The 22153-nt window shown below is 45.2% G+C and overlaps 1 protein-coding gene across 1 annotated transcript in view; it reads left to right on the top strand.

Moving 5' to 3' along the window:
* eif3hb (eukaryotic translation initiation factor 3, subunit H, b) overlaps nt 1–22153 on the top strand; it is a 60225-nt gene that overhangs the window by 15836 nt on the left and 22236 nt on the right. The gene's annotated exons all lie outside the window — the stretch shown is intronic.

Raw genomic sequence — 22153 nt, 5'->3', positions numbered from 1 at the left:
AGTAGTCAGTGATGTTCCTGTTGAGGCCAGTTTTAGCCATAAACCAGGTTGTTGTTTTGTTGCTTCTTAAGTGACACGTTTTCTTTTGACCGAGTCCACGCCATTTGACAATGGGCAGTTAATTTTTTGACATGAGTATTGCAGACCCTCTAATAGCGTGGTTACAATAACACGAAAGCACAGTACTATACGTGATCTACTTTTCATTATATACCTTCAAGGCTCTGTTTGTAATGTAAAAACCTGACACTGCAATTGAAATAATGGAGAAATGTGTGTGGGTCGCACATGGATGGCGGCTGCCTTATGGAGGAGGTAAGTACAGGTTGAGGACAGTGTCATTCCTGTTTTGCCCATCAGCAGCAGCTGTCTCTGCTGTGTCAGGTGACCCAAACTTTCTGTCTCTCTCGCAACCTGAGCTGTGCGCTAGCTTTCGACTTGGCAGGCCCCCTTTTTAGTTTCCTCGAGCAGCACGCAGATTTCCTCCGACATCCAAGAGAGACCTGGTTTCTGCCTCCTGTCAGACAGCACTCGACTCAGTTTCAGTCACACCGCAAAAGGACTCAGCCTGTGACCTTGCCACCGTCAGCGTTCTAAACGTCTGCCGGGCCATGCTGTAGCTCAGCTCAGCACAACAGCATGGACCACGGATACCACTGAGACAAGGGAGCTAGTGAGTGGGCTATAATTTTGGATCAGGTTGATCCAAATTGATAGGCATTTAGTTAAGAAATCTGTACTTAATGAAACACAAATTGTAATATTTAAGCAGCATAGAGAACCCCTACCACTGGTGTATTTTCTTGCAAATGTCAGGGGCACAGAAGTCTAAATCTGGCTTTCAGCAGTATTACCTTCTAGACCTGAAACTTTCTTACGTTGACTTTTCAAAAACGGAATAAGACGCCATAATCCATAGACCTAGGATTCTCTATATTTCTGTTCTTAGATGTAGTGTAAAGGTATATTGAGTGGGCATTATTTGTGCATGCATGTCTACATACACCCTGTCAGACTTAAGGCTACTGTGCACTCCTCCAACTTTCTCGGACGCTTTGTGAGCATTTCCCGATTTTAAATCAAAACTCAAAACAGTGCCTCTGTGACTTTGAGGTTTTGTGGGCTGATTTTTGGATGTGAACCTTGATAAGAACCCAAATTGGCTCAGACCATGAATTAGCCATTGCTTTATGGTGGTCCACAGCTGTACCCCTAACGGAGACATATACTGCAGCTTTGTACCTAGATGCAGGGCTGACGTGGGGCCATGTGAGGTTGAAATCAAGCCATTTTAGAAGTGTGGAAATTCCACAGTCCCATTATAAAGTATTGAAGTGGATTCAAATAAAACTTGAATGGAAAAACTGCGAAGACAAGGGTCTCTGCTTGACTGAGCCAACAGCAGAGTGTGTGTATTTGTGTGTGTTTGGTAATCCTGTTTGATGGGGAGTCTGACCTCATTATCACACCATTTCTGGCTGCTGTGCATATTAAGGCCTGTAATGAGGAGTGTATGAGTCCATGTGCGATTGTGTGCTGTGGAGACGATGATAATGAGATTTATTATGGCCTCCACCTCAGGCGTTGCAGTGGTGAGCTTTAAAGTAGTGCAGTAATGCATGAAGGGGAGTGGATTCCCTTCTAGTCTCCATGTTAGGTCAAGTCCTGTTTCAGTTTTTCTTTGTTACACATCAAAAAATACTAATAACGCTGATCCAAAATGGATAATTTATCATGCTAATATAATTGCAGTCCAACCTACCACACACACACACGGTGTCTGAAGCCGCTTGTCCCGTGACCAGTCCTGCGGCTAGGCAGGGGGCGCGCATGCATCTGTGCTCCCCCAGGCATCTGTGAACGTGGCAACGGAAGCCAGAGCCGAACAGAGCGACACTCTGGCTATGACTGGAGAGGCAAAAGGACTGGAATTAGTGGCTGACCTTGAGCCTGTATGGCGTATCTGAACAGAGTTCCTCAGGGTCCTGCTCCCTCTTCTGGCCGAGTCTCTTTGGAACAGCACAGTCCTGCTGATTAGAACTGCTGCTCACTGTACAAGAACAGCTTAAGGTCCTCTTCCTCATCAGAATAGGAGTCCTTGTGTGAAACCACTGACCTGTTTTCACCCAGTTTAACTGGGGAGTTTGTGGGCCAACACTGTATCTGACAGGAGGCTGGATCAGATGTTCCATTTCCGTTCAAGGTTTGTACAGCTATTTGACACCAGCAGCTCACTTGGGGCACGTACTGTATTGTTTTGTGGCCTCTGGACACAAAATTGAGTTGCACACCTTGTTCCTCTGGAATTGGAGCTCTTGACTTTAAAGATGGATTGCAGTTTTCTGAAAAAGGGGTAAAAAATGACATTTTCAGGAAACCCAAGGCCTTGCCACTGGAGTGAAGTTACCTTGAAAAAGCTTGTCTTCTTGGTATCTTGTGCAACCTGTAAGTTCAGTGCACTGTATTGAGCAAAATTATATATCCAGCACATGCAAACACTATACCTGCACAAACCAAGGGTTGTATGCAAGTTTCTTTTCTGCTCTCTGCCAATCATGCAGATAAGTGAGATGGATCTTGGGTCTGGAAAGTGTACTGCAAAGAATTCATTGAATTTCTCAACTGTGACATATTGACAAAGACTCAAAGTAGATCCTTAAAATAAGCCAGCAGTTAGCTTCATGTTAATGTTAACCTTAAAAAAGGGGGAAAACTGAATGTATTGTTTGATAAAACTGAATTTTTTTTTTTTTTTTTTTGAACTTCAGATGAACAGTTGCTGTGCTATAAAGAGGCTGAAAGCAGAACTTTGTATTGGTGCATTATCATACACAAGCTGCTTTCACCACCTCAAGTGTTGGCTACATGAGTATTACCGTTGCATGTAGACAAGAGCTCAGTAGTTGTGGACATAGGTATTTGTGAACAGCCCCTCAGTCCATATGCCATATGTTAATAGTGGATGCTGGAAGAAAGGTAAAACCAACAGTCCTCCATTGTTTTCAGAAGTACTCAGTTTCACAGATAATCGGTGACATGGTTCAATGAGCTCCGTCTTCAAACTGGAATGAATTGGACAGATTCCTTCTGGAAGAACAGTTCCAGACCCTTGTTTACTCCGAGGGTACATCTGTTTTTCTGGCTGTTTAAGGTCATCCAATAGCTTCCTGAGTGACACTTTGTTGGTGTTTCCATCTCCTCCCCCCCCCCCCCCCCCCCTCCTCCAGGGTAGCTCTGTCACCTTAAGACTGTTTTCCACTTCTTGCCAATACATAGAGAGATGAAAAGGTATTAAAAAGCTCTGCTTTTGGGATGCTGCCCAGTGTGATATACAGTGCCTCATGAGTCTTCTGGGCTGCAGCTGAAGGCATGAAGCACCATCATCAATCCACACGTTAAAGCCGGAAAAATGGGTAAACGGCAAAGGGAGGAGAGCAAGAAAGGACAGGATTAAGACTAATCTGTCTGGTGAAGCTGATGCCCCCAGGAATGGCGGCGAGTTTGGCCCTGTTTGATCTGTGCTCCGTTGAGGCGCCACGCAGGGGGCTCCTGAGCCTTTCTTTTGACCCCCTGTAGTGTGTGACGACGGCCCCTGCCAATAATCCACCAGAGTTAAAATGGGGGAATGTTCATGGTAACAAGTCTCAGGTCTCTTGCATCCTACCTTGAAGCCCCAGAGTTACCAAATCCTGCTAGAGGTGAAATGGTCAATACTCACCAGCTGTGTTGGGGATTTCTCAACCTATGGAGGAGTGAAAAAGTTATACATTATTATTGCTTAAATGCATCTCAGCACTTTGTTTGCTGAATAGTGACAAAGAATGTATATTTGTTAACATGGTCTTTCAAATACTGGTTGTATGTGATGAAATGCTCTTGTTTTGAGTTGTATGTTGCTTTGGGCAAGTGTCTGCTGAATGAATAAATGTGAATGGTCTTCATTTGAACAAGCCATATTTGAGTGTTTATCAGGAGACTCTGAACAAGATAAATTAATGCACAAATGTGCTGAAATCTGTATTATGGCCAATTCTATATCCGATTTTAAAGAAACAGGTGGCTTTCACTTGTTTCTTTAAAATAGGCATCGCCCCATTTTGAACTTCACAGCCAGGAGAGCGTAATACATCAGCTGTGTTCGTAGCCTCGCATGGGGAATTGGGAATAATGGTGCATCTGGACCTTAGCTTGACTTGAGGAGAGGAAGGGAAGGAAGAAAAACAGTCCTGAAAATTGAATAAGTTCTTGGATGTAGTTACTTGAGATGGAGAGCAGCCAGGCATAAATCCTCCCACCATCCCTGCTGGGTGGCATAATACCAGACACTCCCCTTTGTGATAGATGGTGCCATTTTTGAGTCAACTTAAGGGTTTGTCTGCCTTTTTACCTAGTAATTATGAAAATGTGGAGCATTTAGTATTTCTCTCCATAAACTTGACACAACACACAGAAATCACTGCTAATCCACACTTGCTAATGCCTAGAAGGGAATGTCAGCAGGTAAGCATTTTTGTCAGTCAAATTGGTTATGGTATTGAAATTTAGAGAATTCTAACCATGAACTGTAAGGCTGCATACTGAAATTATAGTCCCTTAAAAATAAATGCAAACCCTGATGGTATCGTTCTTTGTACTATGGGCTGTCTTCAGCATTGGCTTCCACACACTACACCAAGTGCTGTTCACTCTTGCTGTTGGGGTAAATGTGTTAAGTGAATGAATGCACATGATGTGAATGCGCATTCTGTTGGTGACCACAGGGACTGAGGCTAGCTGAGTAACCATATAAAAAGATGTTTCCTGTCACGGGCTGTGATCACCTCTGTGAAGTGTGTAGAGATGGGCATCTACATCTTCTGGGGCAGCAGTCCTCTGGAGGTTTGAGGCAGAACAGTGGTTTGGAGTGGAGTCTCCTTCAGTCTCTCTCACTGCTTTAACATTGACTGGTACTGCAAACTTAAAAGTACTACTATACAATTTCTTGTCAGCAGTGTCCATCATGGTAGATCGACCGTGACCTTGGATGGTCCTGCTCCATCTTGAATACGGTTTTCCTTTTTTGTCAGAGTCTCTGTTCTGTAATTATTTCCACAGTGTAATGATGAAGTGGCTTTCTCAATCTGCAGTTTTTTTTTCCCAGTTGTTTACCATGTTTCCATTGGCTTTCATGCTTTGATTTAATTTCAATTAGTTCAATGATAATTAAAATAAACATCAATTAACACGTTGAAGGGAGCCAACTGGCCATTAGCCAGAGAGCCATGACTGTCAGTGATGCTTCAAGGCTCTGGAGAATTTGGCTAATAATCTGAAGTAAGTTGCATTTCTAATTTGACCAGGCATTTGTTTTGTTTTCTGTGTGGTTGTTAATGTCCCACACATTGTTGAAATTGAGATTTGATGGTTAATGAAGTCATTCATGTTTCTTTTTAATGTGAGGACACAGTTGATGGTGTCACGGACCAAAGTGTGAACACGGCAGTTGATGTGGACAGCCCTCTTCGTATAGGAGGGTGAGACACCGTTAAAGGCAGCCCCTTGGGAATGAGGCATGAAAATGAGTGGCAATTGGACTCATCATATTTAATGCCACTAAAGTAAATGGTAATTCATGTGTTTGGGTCTGGAAAGTCACCATGCTGCCATGATAATGTGCACATGCTCCTTCAACCCAGACCACAGATGACATCAGAAGGGACATAAATGATGTGATTGGTTATTTCATATGTAAAGTGTTGCTGTGTCTTGACCACTGCACGAGAGGATTCTTGCAAGTGCACGGTTAGTGTACGTACATACCACGGGGGTAAGGCTTACTCGGTTTTATATTTTCAGGCGCTGTAACTGGAAGGAATATTATGTTGCCAGTATGTAGTCAGTCATCTCATTCTTTCCTGGATTTAGTCCTAAGAAATAGGTGATCAAAAAGATAATTGCATGGCTTGGTGTAGCACTTGAAGAAATGCTTTTTTCTTACTGTTGGTGGGTGTTGGTTTGTTTAAGAAATCTGTGCTGTAACACTGCTAACAGTGGTTGTCTTGAAATGTTTCAGTGCACCGACACATTGATTTAACATTGTCTGGGTGTTCTGTCATTTGAAATGAAGCCTTATTTAGTTTGTATGCAGTTGGAAAGAGGGAAAAACAAGACATGAAAATCCATTAAAGGACTTAAACAAATGTTAATTCTGTTTTTTAGTTCAAAGTGACTCACCACCACAGTTTTATATCACAAGAATTCATTTCAGAAATAAATGCAGCTCTGTCCTTATCTCCTGTAGTCTGTACTCTTACTGCACATGGGAATGTCGTATAAAATTTAGACTTGATTTATTCTGCAATGTGTGTATCTCCCTGGTGGACAGTATAATCGTTCTCCTGAAAGCTGGCTGCAGCATGTGTGTCTGTGTCTACTCGGACCTCTCCTTCCATCGTTCCGACGATGGACCATGAAGCTCATCTGGTCTCAAAGCCTTTTGTTTGATTTCTGTATGTCATGTCCTGTGGCAGGGGATGAAAATGGTCATAGAAGGTAGCATTAGTGTTGGGTGTGTCGGAGCAGCCTTCGGGATGTCCACATTGCATCCTCCACTCTGTGTTTCCATAGGAACGAGATGGTCAACCACACTACCATCGTATCAGCAGTGTACATATGCACTGCGATGCTGTGGATGCCAGGGACAGTTGAACTTCTGGTTTTTGTGGAGAGAGGATGTGTAACGTTGCTGTCTGTGTGTGTGTGTGTATGTATGTATGTATGTATGTATGTATGTATATATATATATATATATATATATATATATATATATATATATATATAGAAATTTTTTTACGTGTATGTGTTGAACCCATTTCCTGAAGTTCTTGAGAAATCTCAGTAAACTGGCAATTATAGAGACCTTAAAAAAGCTAAGGTGAAACAAACTTGCTTCTTGGGTTCATTATAAAGCAGATCCACGAGCATGTGTCCACAGATCTCTGGAAAATGTTTTACAGGCCTTGCTTGGAGACTAACTGCAGCCACAGTGAACAGAGCAAGAGGAAGGCTGAAGGGGTTGCTCGCTGTTCATCATTACTGTATTTGGAGGCGCAGGAAGCCATAGTATTGTGTAGGGTACAACGGTCACAACTCAAGTAAGGGGGTGGAGTCATGGAAAAATCCAGTCTCGGACAGAAGGGCCTTTTATAATAGAGCAGAGCCGCAAAAGATGAATGTAGAATTCTTACCGTGATCCACTTGGCTTTTCCAAGCTGACGATGCAGTGACGTTCCTTACTTTTTTTTGACTTGGACAAGTGCCTTTAACCCTTACAGCCTTCGCAACGGAGAACATATAGTATCTCCCTTCCAGTCCATCTTTGGAACGATTGTGTGGTATTCAGTGGTTCCCCTTTTGAGGCAAACCTCTGTTTTCAAGAGGACCTTGTGTAGGCTAGAAGGTAGTGCTAATGGCAGTTTCATATACTTTGTAAAATGCTTGTCATACGCAACCGATTAGCTGTAATTTTTTTGTCTCATTGTGCTTTTGTACTTTAATGATGCCTTAACTAAAACAAAAATGATGTCAGTGTTAAATGTGGCTGTAACCTCATCTTTCGATTCATACTTCACTCTCTACTGTCTTAGGACCTTGTAAAGCCCACCAAATTATTGATTCTAATGGATATTTAATCAGATTTCATATGTAAAGCAGGGAACTTATAACTATATGGGCAGAAGAAGACGTAAATTAATTTTTTATGAGTGATCTGCCAGTTCAGCTTCATTCAGCTGCCTTTCTGTCAGATGTAGCGCCTTATTTATTGCAGCGTTTTAATTGGAGAGAGGGGATCAGATTCTGCCCAGCCCATCTCTCCTTAACGAACATTTTTAATTTTCTCCCCTGATAAAGCCCTGAGGTGACCTGTGGAGACAGCTTTAAATCTCATCTTCTCTTTTGGTTGTTTGATCTCATAAATTCAGTGGCTTTATAAAAATTGAAAAGACCGGGGTTGGCAAAGCTATGCAGAGGAACATCTCTATATCATTTTAATGGGTTCCTTGCATTAGAATGCCTTCCTGAGGTGGTCATGTGCACTGACCCTTTAAATCTGGCTGGCTGTGGCGCATCGTGGGATTATTAAATCATGCGCTTAACCTGCCCAATTTTGAGCCCTCCCAAGTCAAAGAGGGGATGACCAGATGCTGGTTGCTGCCATGAAGTGAGCCGAATGGAAGCCTACTACGTGCTGTGTCCATTGTTCCTTGGTGATGTACATCGATTAGAGCTCTGTCGAAGTAACCCTCTCTCCCATGTGTGCAGATCAATCCTTGAGCATCTTTGCGTTCACACTTCATCAGATTAGTCCCTTGTTTAGATATTAATGTGGGTGTTTTTTTTTTTTTTTAATTTTTTTTTTTAATATGTCAGCATCTGTCCTTGATGCTCCCAGCGCGAGTTCGTAGTCACCTGTACGCATTCTCGGGGTCACGCATCTGTTTGATTCCAGCATTTGTCAGTGCCCCAGGAACCTGCAAAAACACGCCTTAAAGCCTCCAATGTACATCAATGCACTTTTATTTACAGCAGTAGTGTCTCTAATTACAGGCTGCTCCAGGAACCCGGGGGCAGGAGGTCCTTCCACCTCCGCACCTCCAGCTGTGTGCGTCTTTGCTCCCTTCCTCCACCCCCCACCGCTGCGTTCCTGGGTTTGCTTCTGTCAAGCTGTCGCTCAGCCTCTTAGAGGCTTCGATGGCTGTTATTTTCTGTTCCCTCCTCTTTTTAAACATGTTTCTTCTTAGCTGTTTTTAGCCCTGTCAACGAGTAGGCTTCCGTTTTGGTCCTTTTCTTGTGATTTCGCTGATCTTTTTGAGTCTCCACACTTCCAGGTGGTCCCCCCCTGCCTCCACTCCGCGGTGTGCAGGCGGGTTGTTACAGTCATGGATTCACAGAGTGCATCTACCACAGCTTCCCACCAGATGAACGTTTGTTTGTTTGTTTGTTTTGGTGGTAGTTTTTTTTTTTTTTTTTTTTTTTCCAGGTTGTAATTTTTCTTTCCGAGTTGGTTTTGCTGCATCTAAATGATTGCTGGCGATCACTGTGTTGCAAATTGTCCGAGTTTAACACGCAAATTCTCGTCAATGAGACGCGTAAACTCGCACCCACGACCCCCACTCTTACCAGCAGATGGCAGTGTGGACTCACTGCATGCACACTTTGTGGAAGGCTTCCTCTGTCACAACGCAGGCGAGGGAGTCTCTGATAAACACATAAATAATACTGTATGTGATTTAAAGGTTGCAGTGTCCTACCGTTTGACTGCAATCTCACACTCATGTCTCCTGCCAGAAAAAATTGCAGGTTTATTGTGGGACTGAGCTCCTTGATTAACACCATAGTTATGTGAGCATAATGTGAACAGAGGAAGTGTTTTGGCTCCTTTGTATTGTGCTGAGTACATCTAAGTGCCCTGATTGTGGAAAGACTGAGTGTCACATCCACAGAGAAACGTGAAGTTTCGAGCTTCTCCTTATGACGAGGAGATATGGAACAGACGTTGAAACAGCAGTAGTAACCAAACATAAAAACACCACCGGTAATACTTGGTTCCCATGTATTTAGAAAAAAGACATTTTTTGGAAGGGCTCATTCACATATAAATGGTGTTTTTGTGCGACGTATTGTATGATGGTTGTCCTTTCTTTGTGCTTAACTGCTGGTTGTGAGGTGACTGGCAGTGTGGAATTGGATTGTGTGGCTCGATGCATTCAGAGGGGAATGGCTCTACATGTGTTTTCAGTGGACTTGTGTGGTCAGAGTGTTGTTAATATGTTAAACTTCTCTAATGTCTGTGCTCCCATTTTTGAGGTAGAGTAACTTGAAGGGGACAGTAGGACCTCTGTAGTTCTTAGTTTGAGTTCTTTGTGTGTTTGTAAGAGCAAGTGGGGCATGTTGTAGATAGGGGGTTACATTTGTATATCTTGCCTTAGGCTTGAAATGAGTAGGTAAGAAAGTACAGATTGATGCTGCCTCCATCCCCTGGCCTTTCACATATAAGCCCCTTGGGGGAGCCACCTGCCACACTCCAACCAGGATCCTGTTGATTATTTAAATGGTTTTATTTATTAGTGTCGGAATAGGGGCGTCTAGTTGTGGTTTCTCCATCAAGGCTTTCTGGACATCACTCTTCCAGAGGCTTCATCGGTCAACAAAACTCTAAGTCTGAACACACATGCAGAACCACCTGGGAGCTCTCGGGTGCCAGAAAGTGTGGAATTGCTCAGGCCAGTATCACTTCACACCTGTGGACATGGCCACGGCCACGAAAGCAGCCTTTCTCAGTGCCTAAATAATGTCTGCTCTACACCTGTCAATACGTCGCCAGGGAGCAAAGCCCCAAGTGCACCCTGGAGAGCGCTGTGCTAATTGCAGGTTTGCGCTCACTGGTAATTCACAAAGGGACTGGAATGGAGAGTGACTTGTGACACTCTCTGCCGGCGCAGTAAATATCCTTTGCAGTCGCTAGGTATTAATTAATTAATGCTCTGAGGTACTCGTTTGTAAAAGTACTTCAAATTATAGATGATGCATTTGAATTTAAATCAAGTGGGCTGGGGGAGGGACTGAAAGCATGAGTCAAGTCTAAAATAGCTTCCTTAGGATCCAAGGTTCTTACTTGCATGTGAGCCATGACTATGCGTAGGTGTAATTGTGAGCCCTACTGTGCTCACGATAAGTGTTCCTACGCCCTCGATTGGCTTTAAATCTGGGTCAACGGGTGTAAGTTGATGCGAGATGACAAAGACCACCCATCTTGAATGCAGAAGTGATCTTGCCTGCTTCCCCTGGTAAAAATACTGGTCTTCCCTGCGTCGTCCGAGGGCAAAGCAGCCCTTCAGCAAGCTGGAGGCTCCCTTCACATTTGTCCAAATGGAAGGCTCGGGTCAGGCTAGTTTCAGGGTTTCCATGACAACACAAATGCCATGTGGCACTTGGCGCTGAATGTTCTGCTTTACAAAGAGCGAACTCAAATAAATGAGGTGGCAAAGAAAAAAACTGTTGAAACTGGACATTCCGATATAACGGCGATGTTTAACGCGACTGAGTCACACAAATGTAAGAAAGTGGATTACGAGCGACCGCGTCATATTTCTTAATTACTCAGAAATCCATTTCTTACAGTGCTGAACACTGAATTGGGTGATACGAAGCGGCACAAATTGCGAATAAAAACCCGAGAGCCCTTGGGAGTTGAATACTGAGAGTATTGTCTGAACTCTGGACTCTACGGTCCAGTGCTTGCGCATCCTACTTTTTCAAACGTGTTCACGCCCACTGCTGCTTTCTGCGACAGTGTTCTTTTTCCTGGAATGAAATCTGTTTAGTGCTTGCATGCCTGTGTTTGCTTGCAGCTATCTAACTTGTGTATATGTTTATGACCTCCATGCTCTTCAGCTTCAGTGTTTGTCAGACTAATTATAGGCTTTGCTGTGCGGAGTGAAATTTGGAGTGAAAGATGAGATTCCTTCATTGTTACAGGGCTGCCCTGCCTCACCCATGATGAGCCTTCATACAATCCAGGCTGGCTTATCAAAAAACTGGGGCAGATTTGTGTTGGAGAAACAAAGCCTTGTTCTAAACTGCTTAAGAGGCATCTTTTAAAGAGGCTGTAAATCAACTTCCTTTCCAGTAGGAAAATAAATATCGGTTTGACTCAGCATGATGAGGTAGCGGTCCTCTTCCCGCAAGCACGCGTGTGCAATGCACTCCCACCCAGCTTTCCCACCACCTCCCGATTAGTAGCATTAATCTTGCCGTTATTCTGGTAGATTTACAAAGTAATTCTGGGGCGTGACCCTTGTGTGAGCATTATCGGTGACCCGACATGCCACCGACGCTCTTCAACTGCTTGTCCTGATCATCTCCTCCTTTGCCCCCTCCGCCGACTGCACTAGGAAGGGCCAGGGAACTCATTAGCAGTTACTGTAACTAATCCAGGCATAGGGGGGAGAGAGAAAGATGGCTATTTGGGGGGTTGGGGGGGGGTGGCTGGTGGCAGTTGGTGCAGCTTTTTTAAAATGGCTAATAGTGGAAATGACACCAGTCAGACAGCACTTCAGTGCTATTGGTCTACCTGGTCTAGAGCCCGTTTGCTTGGCAAATGTCTTCTTTTGGGTTTCGTTTTGGATTCTTGAATGTGGCCCTTTTCCAGAGAGCTCCAAATGACTCCCCTACACCCGACACATTTGAATTTAAAAAGGACATGAAAGGAAGAAGTGTTGTCTACAATTCTTCAGTGTGACTCGATAGAAAGGGTCTTTGGCGCTGATCTCCAGCCCCAGTGGTACGTGACAGACGTGATCTGCTTAACTGTTCTGCGTGTTGTTTCATTGCTTGGGTTTTGATGTTTGGCCATTTTAATGTAATCTTATAGTTCAGTGGTTTTTAAGAGAAGGATATTTACAGAATGATATGCAAAACTGGTTAGTTTTTATTTTTTGAGCATAATTTGATCGCCTTATCTCCTGCTTTCATGGTAACAGCCAGTTTGGAGGTCCAATGTACCATTTTATGGGTGATGTCTTTACTGTGGGCAGTGGAATTTTGCTGCATTATAGTTTTATTTTAAGGGCTTTTCTGACGCTCACTAAATGGCCCTAACAAGGGCACTGGATGCACCAGTAGATAAAGAACAGGACTGGTTTAAAGAATTGTAGGCTTAAATCCCAGGAGAGGAATTACTGTTGTACCCTTGGGCCAGGTACTTGGCCTCAATTGCATCAGTAAATATTGAGCCATAAAACGCCCAGCTGTGTCCAGGCTATAAAATATCCAGCTATGTAAATGCATTTAGATGAGGGAATAAGCCTACAGGAATGGTCACCGTGTGGTGCGGGGCCCATGAAAGGTGGGCTGCGTGTCTCTTGTTCCTGATGGATGCAAGTGCTCATGAGAGTCAGCAGTGTATTGAATCCCTCTTAGGTCTGACATTGGGCAAGCGTGAGCTCATTTGGCGTGCGGATGGCGGGCAGATTCGCTCCCCCTCTTCCTCACATCATTCCGTCTCCCTTGCAGGCAGCCTCCATTACCGCCCCAATTAATCTTGGTTATGCCGAGCTGTGCCGAGCCGCGCTGGCCAGCCGCGTGCTGCCCCTGGCTGTGGCAATGAGTTTGCTCTAAAATGCATGGCTTTTTTTTGTAGCCTGGTTACACCATAAGAATCTCCCCGCCACTCCTTCCTCCTGCCTTCATTCCTCCTCAGGACAGGTGCTGCCTCAAATACCTGTCCAGCTGCTGTGTTGCCATCTGAGCCGTAGGTCCGAATCTTTGCAGAAAGTAGATAACATTCACACCAGTTACTTTTTCCTTGCCTCTGCATGGGTTTTTGTCTGTGTTTACTTGAATGTACTTAAGTGCAGATATCTAGCGCCATTGAAATCTTTGACATGTCTTATTGGACTATTACTCCTAATGTCCTCCTTTTTTGGACCCTTATTTGAAGGCCAGAAATAGATTTTTGCTGCTTCTCTTGTTTATGCATAGCATTACTAGTTTGAGTAGTTTGGGTCACTGGCACATACAGCAAAAATCATACCGAGGGAATATGACTAATGTACGTATGAGATGGACGTAGTTAAGGCTGCTTTCTGAGCTGCATTAATTGCTCTTAAGTTTCTGAGCATTTCTGGTTAGTTTAGCATTTAGAAAAATATGCATTCCTTTTTCCTCTGAAAATTGGATTCACCCCAAAATGGTGTAATGGTTCCATCATTTGTAATACAAGTGGTTGCTGTTCAGACTCAATGGCTGGTGTAATTGCAGCAAATTAATGATAACGGACCCCAGGTCTACCTGTAGGTGGTTCAGTCTCTTGACTCGATGACAGTCTCGTTTTGTTAATTTGGATTTCCCGTTTGAGCTGTTATTGTGGTGACAGCGTTGTCAGGTCGACGTTCTTCATGTATGAAGATGCTCGTGCCTGGTCACAACTCATGCTGAATGATTTGCGTTGTGTTCCCTCTACCTGAACCCTTTGTGTTCCCTGTTCTGCCGTTTGTCGGCCTTTTTGTGCCACGATCGTCGGAAGGTGTTTGCGTGTGCGTGTTAGCGTGCGTCACCTCTGTGGTTTCCCAACGAGCATCAAGCACTAGCATCGTTTACACCGTCTCTTAATTGCCGTATGTGCTCTGTTCTCAGCAAGGGGGCACAAAGTAGTCGGCATCGGAGGATTGGGACGCCACCATTTGAATGCACCGCATGTCTGTGTCAGCAGATAGACTTATCTGTGCATGACACTCATCTGAAGCCCCCCCCCCCCCCTTCCTGCTTGTCGCCGCACTGGAACGCTTGACAGCAGGCAGAGGCAGCCTGCAGGGGGGTCCTAACAGGGTTTGTTTTGCCATGCAGCAACAAAGAGGATGAAAGCGCTAACGCTGTTAATGACTCGCCTCCTCGTCAGTGACATGGCAGTGCATTTGCAGGAAGGAGAGGGAGGTGACGCAGCGTCTCCCAGCCTCCACTTTTGGTTTTGCTTCCCCTGCCAAGTTAGAGGCGGGAAAGTCAGGCCAGTGTGCCGTTCCGTAGCGGGGCGGGCAGCTGCGATGTTGACGGACCTCCGCTGTGCTCTTGCTGTCAGTCTGTGCCCGGCTCCGTGACGCTTGCCTGTAGGGAATGCTGGTGCTTCGCTGGGCAGCACCGCGGCCACAGCGTGCAGGTCACTTTTCCCAGAGTTGGGAGTGACCAAACTTGCTCTGAGACGCCTTCAGGAGCGCATCCTGGGCGTATGCACTGCAGAACATGAGTGCTTAATTAACCTGTCTTCATAGGTACCGTGAGGTGGTGCACATGAGCTGTGTTCATATCGCTTCTCCTCCAGTCTGTATGAAAAATGTTTGAGGGGCGTCATCTTTTCACATCAACATTCCATTTGTGAAAGTGTCAACAGCTTGTTTATACAGCACGCGTGAAGCATTTGGAAAGGCCGTTTGCCTGAGGTACGTGTCATCCCAACGCTGTCTGTGTGGACCCTCCTGCAGACATGGACAAACGTGGCAGCGGTTCCCTGCCCCCTGTATAGGGCCTTTAGCTGCGCGCCAGCGCTGCCCCGCCTGTGTAGGCTGTTTGCTGACAATTAGTCTTTGTGTCAGGGGCTGGAGGGGGGACTTGCGGCTCCGGGGATGTTTTCCTGCTCTCGTCCCAGCTCGAGCGGAGGCTGTAGAGCTGCAGAATAGTGTCCGTACACAAGATGGCTTCTCTTAAACTCAGCACTCACCATGTGGAGATGTCTCTGAGTAGGCGAGAGGGTTTTGCTGTGTTTTTAATCAGCGGAGCTGTTTCTGGTGTGCAAAGCCCTCCATTCACTCCGAGCGATGCTGTTTTGTGGGCTGACGCAGAGGACGCGACACGCATGCTAACGCCGATCACAGCTGATGCAGCGCACGCACCACCTGTCCCCCAGTCTTTTCATGCACATGGAGGACGTGTGCAGCTGACTCGACAGCCTGCAGCTCCAGGGCCTGCCAGACTTTCTGTCTTCAGCCATTATCAGCAGTTGGTCCTTTGCATGTACTCTTCTCTTGAGACAAGGGCTCTCTGGTTTCTGTCCTTCCTTGTCTGTTTAGTGGAGTTGATGCAGTGCGTCTCCTCCTCTCATCCCGTTGCTCTCGCCTGTTGTCCTGCACTATGCCTTATCCTGGGCTTTGCCCTTACCCATCAGCGCTGTCTGCCGCCCTTAGCCTCATCCGCCTCCGGTACTGCCTGTTGTCCCGCTCCCCGTGTCCTGCCGGCTGCTGGATTTGGACACGCTTCGTGTCTCCTCGCACCGGCACGGATCGTTTCGCCCGACGGACTGGAGCACATTCGGAATTCTTTTCCATGCCGGCACTGGAAGTGCCGATGTAAAGGGCAGCGTGTGAAATGGAGTGTGCTGCTTTTGTTACTGATGCCTCAGGGTTTTTTTCCTACCAGTGTCATAATCCTGACCACACAAGTGAGATGAAGTGCATGGCGGTGGTTCACTGTGTCCGGCCGCCAGCCGCTGAGTACCTTGTCAGGACTTGTCTTTGTCTCCACCCATATCGTAGTGTGAAATGACATTTATTGGCTTTATGAAGAGATTAAAATGAAGAGGTTTGTACAGAGTTCTCATCAAAGCTTTTCTGAGGTGGGTACTGTAAAGGAGTTGAGGTGCCAGGTGTTCGACATTGGGTGGGACATGTCAACCTAGCGTGGGAACCAGGGTGTGTTGTAGCCCTTCAGTGTGTCCACATTTGTCTAGGAGCACAACTCTGTGTGCAGGTACTTTTTTTTTTTTTTTTTTTTTTCCCCCCCTTCCCTCCCTTCCATTTCCAAAGCTCAGTGTTACTGTTTATACTGCCTTGAAGAAAAAAAATGACACTGCCCTAATACATATGGCTCCAAAAGAGTGGCCACGTTGTATCTGTGACATTAGGAGATTTTTCCTTCCCTTTGTGTGCTTCCTTGCTTGTGCGTCATCCTGTGAAGTCCATTCAAAACGCAGGCTTGGACAATGCGGTGGTTCTTTGGAGAAAAACCACCTTCTTGCCTAGAGTTGTTCTCCCTCTTTGGCCCCACCAACTTCCCTTTTAATGGAATCTGCGCTAGTGTTGCACTGTGTATTTTATTTTTGGGGCCCCGGTCTGTCATAAAAAGGGTGTCGCTGTGCTGGCCTGACAAAAAGCAGAACACAAGATGTCTGAGCGCTGTTTATTCAAGAGCAGCTTGGTTAGGCTTGACTACAGGGGGACCCATTCGAGGTCAGCTCTGTAACCTTGGATACCTCCGATTTATCTGCTCTGCTTGCCAGCTTTCCTGGAGTTATCCATTTATTTCCACTCCCCCCCACTCCACTGCCTGGGCTTTAGTATGTAGTGCCCAGTTTGGGAAGTCAGCAAAGCATGCTGTTAAGAGGAAGGCAGTGAGCAGCAGAAGCTACACGTCTCCTGCCGACAAGCAAGCCGTAGCTCTTTCTACAGCATCCTGTACAGGGGAAGAGTGCTGCACACAGGAGATGCTACAATGACTGGCAGGTAATGAGCGTTAGCACCGCTTAACGCTCTTAATTGGCCAGAGCTCTCAGCCTGAACCGGCTCCTGACTGGGGGCATGTTATTTAATTGACTGGATCACAGTGTCCTCTGCCATCAAGAGCTCATTGCACACAGAGGAACTGAGCACAAACGTCATCGGGGCAGCTGTTTTTATTTTGCCTCTTTTTAATTAAAGCATATCACTTTTCAAAATGTCACTTTAAAAGATTTTCTTTGCCGCATCTTTTATTTTCAACTCCGGTCAGCACGCCTTGTTGCAAACTAATTAAATAACCTTTTTGACTAAGACTGTACATGGTTTAAAGAGGTGGTTTTGTTCCTGAACAGGTATATAGCTCAGCCATGATGGACAAATACTTGGGTGGACGTCAAGTTCGAGAGCTTTGTTGTCCAGTTTGAAAGGCTCTCAACACATTGGCAAAAGAAGCTTTGTTTCGATGGCGGTGCGGTAATGGTGGAAGGGAGAACGGCAGTGTTCTTTCATGGGCCCAGCTGCTCATGGATGGAGTCCCAGATGGGAGCAGCCAGCTTGTGGACAAGTCTTCTCATTCCCCAGGCGCCAGAGAACACATGGGAGGCCTTCAACTATACATACTGCTAGTTGACTGGCGCATGTGTAAATTGGTTTATTTGGCTTCAGATAAGCTTAAAAAGGAGAGAAAAGTCCAGAAATGCATGCAGTAGCAGTTATACATTGGCCCTGTTGGAGCAATGTACAGGCTGTCCAGTAAGGGGGACTGATACTGTTATAGACAGACAGGTTTATATTAAAACAAAATTTGCTCTTCCCGACCACATAAAATAGGTGCATTTGTTTCTCTGTTTCATAATCCTGAGATAAAGGAGTCCGTTTGAGTAAATGAGTAAGAAAGCCAGAGAAAGTGCCCATGAGATTGTGGGTCTAGTGTCACTGACACTAGATGGCGCCATAACCTTGGATTTAGTCTGTGGCTTTTTTTTTTTTTTATTTTATTTTATATGTTTAAAAATTCCCATTGGATTGAGCCCTAAGCATGTCTGACAGTGGCTTCAGCAAGCCCAATTACACTAAGGTGTTAGTGTCTGAGGTCTGGGTCGCTTAACCCCTTAGTTTGCCATGGGCTGGGGGTCAGGGTGGTGACTGCGTGGCCCAGAAGAGTCCAGTGAAGATGAAGACCAGTTTTAATTTCTAAGCTTTTCTGAATTCCTCATCCATTTTCCCCATCTGCTGCTGGGTCCTGTTTATTGATGGAGGAGAGGTTGGACCCAGCTGAGAGCATCCAGTGCAGATACATCTCTTCCAGAACCCAGCTCTTTAGGCTCTAACCCCTGGAACCCAGCGCATCTCCGATCGAAGCCGTGTTGGATTTGATGCCATATCTGGCTCCAACAAGCTGGCTGCCCAGTCGTGTGGGCTTTTTCGCTCAACAGGGAACAATAATGAGAGGTGTTGGAGGGCTGGTGTTTCATAAGTTATCCCAAGGGCAATGAATCTGTGTCTTGGGTATGTACTTAGGTGTTGTGTGCAGATTGTACCGGTGTTTACACTTATTCATTTAGCTGACAGTTTTCTGCAAAGCGCCTTGGTGTTCAGCTACCTAATTATTTACTCATTTATACACCTGAGTAATTTTACTGGAGCAATTCAGGGTAAGTACCTTGTTCAAGGAGACTACAGCTGGAGGTGGGATTCAAAACTGCAACTTTTGGGTCCAAAGGCAATACTTCTAACCACTGTGCTACCCACTCTCACTGGTGTTTCATCCCTGTGCCACCATACATGGGTCCTTCATCGGCTTTAATCTGCCTGTTAGCTTTAAAGCCACCGCTAAAGCAGTTGTCATCTAGAAAAGTGCCCACGTTCTCCCCCTTACCGAACCAGGATGAACCAGTGAGCTTGCCAATGTGCTGCCACACTGGCGGGCCCACCCACCCCCGTGACATGTTCCGCAGTGGCCAAGGAGTCTGGGCGCCGGCGCGGAGGTGCGGGGCCCTAATGAGCAGTGTGGGGTGGGGGGCCGCTGCTCTAACGAGGCGCCGGGAGCCAGCCGTGGCCAGAAGCCACGAGGGACGCCCAGAGAGGGAAAGTGCTGTTTTATATCTTATTAGAGCCTGTGGATTGGTATGGGATTTCCCTCCACAATGTGCTCTAGGATGGAGCAGGAGAGAAAACAAACCCATTTTGTGAATTCAAGTTTTATTAATGTGGGCCAGACACTGCAATGCGCCGTGAAAAAGTCTGGAATAAAAACACGAAGGATTGTAAGAAAACAACCTGAATTGCCCAGATGGATCCATCCACACTGCACAATAACTTTTATATGGCCAAAGGTGATCTTTCATGTGTGTAGGTGAGGAAAGATCTCAGGCGTACCTATAGTGAATGGGTTTGGTGGATGCCGTGTTGGGATGCAGTCATTCTGAGGATGAAGATTGCACATCCCATCAGTTGCAAGCAGCTCCTACTATCATTCTGAATGCTTACCTGTTGGCATAGTGGCACACAGTGGGTGGCACTGATGCCTCACAGCTCCTAGATTGTGGGTTCACATGTGGGTTTGAGTCCATCTCAGTCTGTATGAAGTTTGCATGTTCTTCCCATGTCTGTGTGGGTTTCTTCAGATGTGTTTTAAGTGAAGTGGTGTCGTAACTGACCTTATTGTGTGTATGTATGAGCAAATTGGTGTGTTGTTGCCTTGCGGTGGACTGGGACCCACTGGGCTGTCCAGTGTACCCTGACTCGCACAGTATGCTTTGGGAACAGGCTCTGGGCCACTGTGACCACGGGACACTGGAGAGGCAGTTATTGACAATGGATAGATTTTAATCAGAGGACGCAACAGAGGTCTGAAAGATTCCTCACTGGGCGAATATTCGGAGTTGGAAAGTAATGGCTCTGCTGTCCTGTTCCCACTCTCGCTTTTTGCTCTTTTTGCTTATACCCTTCTAGGCCACACCTCAGCATGATTCACAAACCATTAAATAAGTTGGGTTCAGGTGGCCCCAGCGGTGTAGTGGTAAATTACTTTGTATGCCAGTCGAGTCATGTGTGGTGAGGAGGCCAAGCAAACCCAGACTTCTCCATTTTCCCTTGAGTAGCCGAGACGACTGAGACTGAGGCTTTTTCCGCTTTGTTGCACAGAGCGCCCTCTACAGGCTGGGAAATCATTAGCCTGTAGAGTTTTCACATTGGAAAGGAACAAGTGCATCGTGGCCTGTACATCAGAGGAAATGTGCGTCTGGGTTCACCTCTCCCAAATTGTAGTTTCTGCTGAGAAGTAGATGGCTACGACTAAGGCGGAAGAAATGTTCTACAGTTACATATTGATAATTGACGCTCCTACAATCCTTTCACTTGTGAATGCTTTTTGTTCCATTTCTGCATCAGTATGTTTACTGGAGTACGGCAAGACTCCATTTTTGTAAAATGCTTTTCAACTGTTGTCAGAGCTGCAGCCCACTGCCTTTGTAACTCTTACAGAAATACAGGTATCCCTGTTATACGCACTTAGTGGAAGCAGTTCGTATGTCAAGAGTCTGTGAACTGGGAGGTCCTTTTCCATTTTTTTTTTAAATTGGAGGGAACAAAAGATGCATTCCTGGACTTCATGGACATCCCCAAATATTTCCACAAACCCTCCCAACAATTAAAATCAGCCTCAAATAGTAATAAGACGTTACGATAAGGTATTAAACAATCAAGAAAGAAATTAACAAAGACTAAGTTAGGGCAGAAATTTTTTTTTTTACTAAACTACTGTAGAGTGAGTACACGCAAACATGAGACACATACAGCACATTTACACGTTTATTTGGCACACCTTTCTCTAATGTACATCTCAGAACAATCTGTTATGTGAATTACATCAACAGGAGGAGAGATCTGGATGCAGACACATCATCTTGAGCACAGTCAATTTGTCACACAGTGCAGCATAAACCAGCATACATTGTACAAGTAACTGTACATGGGCCTTTCCATTATTAAATGTAACAAATGTACATGTTTATTGAGTGCTTCTGAGATCAGGGAGAAGTAAATTCAGAAGAGGTGAGTTTTGAGACTGCTCTTAAATGTAAAGAGGTACGTGAACAAAAATAAAACATTTCTCAAAACTGTAATAAAACAACTTGGAAAACAATGCAGAAATAACGTTATCAGAAAGACTATGCCTGATTGGCTCATGATTTCTATATCACCAAGGAAGGTCTATCTCAAATACCCAAAAAATACCAGGAACAGTCCGTTTGTATACCGAACATGGGCACAGTTTCCCCAGGGCCGTTATACCGAAAATACAGGGTGTACCTGTAATATAAACGTGCACCTGTACAGTTCTGTTTTACTCTGTGCAGTGGTATGCATTGTCTGCATTAAGTTTCTGCCGGTGAGTTTTTTTTTTTTTTTTTTTTTTTTTTTTTTTATTATCTATCAAGTACTTGTGGAGATGTTTGCTCAATCCTAAGCAGAGATCAGAAAATGTGAAAAAGGGAGGGCGGTATTAATGCTCCTTCTGCTTTTACAATCTCAGGTCAAAGGAAAAAGACAAAAGTTCAAGAGTAGTTCCAGGGCACTGGGCAGCGCTCACGAGGCGCACTTGCAAGGCTGCAAACTGTGCCGAGTAAGACCATTTTAGTTGCTGCTCGGGGAGGAGGAAAGCCGTGTCATGGGAGGCATGTTTGCCGCGTATTATGTCCCAGTTGTTTATCAGTACATCACACCAATCCTGACAGGGACCCCCACAGGGCTCCTGCCAACAGTCACGTTCTTTCCCAACCTCTCAGTTCGCCTCCTCTCAGTGTGACCACCGGATGTGCTCTTGTCAATTTAATCTGCTCAAATTTCCTCGCTAAAGAACGGTCGCTTGTTTGTGACTAATGGTTCTGGTGCTATCGAGGCCTTTAGGCTCAGATGCTTCTCTGTTTAGATTTTCCCTCTAACTGCTCCTCCCAGAACTTGTGGTGTGTGCCAGTAGACTTCTGAAGGTGATGTCAAGCCTACAAAATGTATTTGTAATTTACTGCCAAACGCAGATTTATTTCATGCATCCCGCTGCTCTATGCCCCTTTATTTTTTTTGTATTTTTTCCCCTCAGTCAGTGTTTTCTTATTCAGAATGTCAGATAA

Source organism: Scleropages formosus, chromosome 23 (genome assembly GCF_900964775.1).
Source record: "Scleropages formosus chromosome 23, fSclFor1.1, whole genome shotgun sequence".
Classification (NCBI taxonomy): Eukaryota; Metazoa; Chordata; class Actinopteri; order Osteoglossiformes; family Osteoglossidae; genus Scleropages; species Scleropages formosus.
The sequence above is the reverse complement of the archived record's forward strand: the minus strand, read 5'-3'. Positions and strand labels throughout refer to the sequence as shown.